Source organism: Arachis ipaensis, chromosome B4 (genome assembly GCF_059453495.1).
Source record: "Arachis ipaensis isolate K30076 ecotype BB chromosome B4, ASM5945349v1, whole genome shotgun sequence".
NCBI lineage: Eukaryota > Viridiplantae > Streptophyta > Magnoliopsida > Fabales > Fabaceae > Arachis > Arachis ipaensis.
In genome coordinates, this window is record NC_142439.1 from 47,785,319 (window position 1) to 47,789,045 (window position 3,727).

Consider the following 3,727-nt stretch of genomic DNA (forward strand, 5'->3'; position numbering starts at 1 on the left):
TTTCATGGACTTCCATTGGAAGATCCTCATCAGTTCTTAGCTGAATTCTTGCAAATCTGTGACACTGTCAAGACCAATGGAGTTGATCCCGAGGTCTACAGGCTTATGCTTTTCCCTTTTGCTGTAAGAGACAGAGCTAGAACATGGTTGGATTCACAACCTAAGTAAAGTCTGAACTCTTGGGAAAAGCTGGTCAGTACTTTCCTGGCCAAATTCTTTCCACCTCAAAAGATGAGCAAGCTTAGAGTGGAAATCCAAACCTTCAGACAGAAGGAAGGTGAGTCCCTCTATGAAGCTTGGGAAAGATATAAGCAATTGATCAAAAGGTGTCCTACTGACATGCTTCCAGAATGGAGCATCATATGTATATTCTATGATGGTCTATCTGAGTTGTCAAAAATGTCATTGGACCATTCTGCAGGAGGATCTCTTCATCTGAAAATCCCTGCAGAAGCTCAGGAACTCATTGAAATGGTTGCAAATAACCAGTTCATGTACCCCTCTCAGACGAATCTTGTGAGCAATGGGACGCCTCAGAAGAAGGAAGTTCTTGAAATTGATACTCTGAATGCCATATTGGCTCAGAACAAAATATTGACTCAGCAAGTCAATATGATTTCCCAGAATCTGAATGGATTGCAAGCTGCATCCAACAGTACTAAAGAAGCTTCTTCTGAAGAAGAAGCTTATGATCCTGAGAACCCTGCAATGGAAAAGGTGAATTACATGGGAGAACCCTATGGAAACACCTATAATCTGTCATGGAAGGACCAATAGAAGCTTTAACAAGGCTTCAATAATAATGGTGGAAGAAATAGGTTTAGCAATAGCATGCCTTTTCCATCATCTTCTCAGGAACAGACAGAAAATTCTGAACAGAGCCATGCTGGCCTGGCAACCATAGTCTCTGATATATCCAAGACCACACTAAGTTTCATGAATGAAACAAGGTCCTCCATTAGAAATTTGGAGGCACAGGTGTGTCAGCTGAGTAAGACGATTATTGAAACCCCTCACAATACTCTCCTAAGCAAAACAGAAGAAAATCCCAAAAAGAGAGTGTAAGGCCATAACCATGACCAACATGGCCGAACCTGGAGAGAGAGAGGAGGACGTGAGTCCCAGTGAGAAAAGCCTCATGGGACGTCCTCTGGACAGAAAGGAGTTTCTGTTTGAGGAACAAAAGGAATCTGAGGCTCATACAGAGACCATAGAGATTCCATTGAACTTCCTTCTGCCATTCATGAGCTCTGACGAATATTCTTCCTCTTAAGAGGATGAAGACATCACTGAAGAGCAAGTTGCTAAATATCTAGGAGCAATCATGAAGCTGAATGCCAAGTTATTTGGTACTGAGACTTGGGAGGATGAACCCTCCTTGTTCACCAATGAACTGAATGCATTAATGAGGCTGACATTACCTCAGAAGAAACCGGATCCCAAAAAATTCTTCATACCTTGTACCATAGGCACCATGACCTTTGAGAAGGCTCTAAGTGACCTGAGGTCAGGGATAAACCTCAAGCCACTCTCTGTAATGGAGAAACTGGGAATCTTTGAGGTACAAGCTACAACAATCTCACTAGAGATGGCAGACAAATCAATGAAATAGGCTTATGGACTAGTAGAGGACGTGCTAGTGAAGGTTGAAGGCCTTTACACCCCTGCTGATTTCATAATCCTAGACACTGGGAAGGATGAGGATGAATCCATCATCCTTGGCAGACCCTTCCTAGCCACAGCAAAAGCTGTGATTGATGTTGACAGAGGAGAGTTGGTCCTTAAGTTGAATGAGGACTACCTTGTATTCAAGACTCAAGGTTTTCTTTCTGTAACCATAGAGAGGAAGCATGAAAAGCTTCTCTCAATACAGAGTCAAACAAAACCCCCACATTCAAACTCTAAGTTTGGTGTTGGGAGGCCACAACCAAACACTAAGTTTGGTGTTGGGAGGCCACAACCAAACTCTAAGTTTGGTGTTGAGAGGCCCCAACCCTGCTCTGATTATCTGTGAGGCTCCATGAGAGCTCACTGTCAAGCTATTGACATTAAAGAAGCGCTTATTGGGAGGCAATCCAATGTTATTTAATTATATCTATTTATTTTCCATTGTTATTTTATGTTTTCTGTAGATTGATGATCATGTGAAGTCACAAAAACAACTAAAAAGTCAAAAACCGAATGAAAAACAGCATTAAAAATAGCACACCATGGAGGATAAGCTTACTGGTGTTTAAACGCCAGTAAGAAGCATCAGACTGGCATTTAACGCCAGAAAGAAGCATCAAGCTGGCGTTAACGCCAGAAACAAGCAGCAGTCTGGCGTTAAATGCCAGAATTGCGCTCTAAGGGATGATAAGTCCTTGACCCATCAGGATCTGTGGACCCCACAGGATCTCCACCTACCCCACCTCTCTCTTCTCTCCTCTTCACACCTTTCCATAACACTTCCCCAAATACCCTTCACCAATCACCTCCATATCTCTTCCTAAATACCCTTCACCAATCACCTCATTCACTTTTCCCTAAAACACCACCTACCTCCAAATTCAAAATCCTTTCCCTCCCAAACCCAACCCTAATACACGAAACCTAACCCTCCCCCCACCTCTATATAAACTCCTCACCACTCCTTCATTTTCACACATTACAACCACTACTTCTACCCCTTGGCCGAACCATATATCTCCCTCCATCTCCTCCATTTTCTTTTTCTTCTACTACTTTCTTTCTTCTTTTACTTGAGGATAAGCAAACCTTTTAATTTTGGATAAGAGATTAGAAGAAGAGGATTGGAAGTTCTCTCCAATCCTATTCAACAAGTCAGAATCTTAATGGTTCAAGAGTTCTATGCAAACGCATGGATCACTAGAAACCATGATCAAAGTATGAACCCAAACACAAAGAATTGGCTTACAATGGTTCAGGGGAAATACTTAGATTTCAGTCTGGAAAATGTAAGGTTGGCGTTCAACTTGCCAATGATGCAAGAAAATGCACGCCCCTACACTAGGAGGGTCAACTTTGATCAAAGGTTGGACCAAGTCCTCATGGACATATGTGTGGAAGGAGCTCAATGGAAAATTGACTCAAGAGTCAAGCCGGTTCAATTGAGAAGGCATGGCCTAAGCCTGTGGCTAGAGGATGGTTGGAGTTCATCCAACGCTCTATCATTCCTACTAGCAACTGATTCGAAGTAACTGTGGATCGGGCCATCATGATCCATAGTATCATGATTTGGGAGGAAGTAGAAGTTCATGAGATTATACCTCAAGAACTTTACAAGGTGGCTGACAAGTCCTTCACTTTGGCAAGGTTAGCCTTTCCTCACCTCATTTGTCACCTCTGCAATTCGGCTGGGATTGTCATAGAGGGAGACATCCTCATTGAAGAGGACAAGCCCATTACTAAAAAGAGGATGGAGCAAACAAGAGAGCCCACTCTTGGACCTCAACAAGAGCATGAAATTCCTCATCATGAAATCCCTGAGATGCCTCAAGGGATGCACTTTCCTCCACAAAACTATTGGGAGCAAATTAATACCTCCCTAGGAGAATTAAGTTCCAACATGGGACAACTAAGGGTGGAGCATCAAGAGCATTCCATCCTCCTCCATGAAATTAGAGAAGATCAAAAAGCTATGAGAGAGGATCAACAAAGGCAAGGAAGAGACATAGAGGAGCTTAAGAGCACCATTGGTTCTTCAAGAGGAAGAAGACGCCACCCT

General features: G+C 42.8%; 1 non-coding gene across 1 annotated transcript; it reads right to left on the reverse strand.

Annotated features, from left to right (window-relative positions):
* Nucleotides 1–237: 237 nt before the first annotated feature.
* Nucleotides 238–345, reverse strand: LOC148567457 (small nucleolar RNA R71). Its single transcript, XR_015881968.1, has one exon. It is a non-coding gene; the product is annotated as a small nucleolar RNA R71 (small nucleolar RNA).
* Between the last annotated feature and the right edge of the window lie 3,382 nt (nucleotides 346–3,727).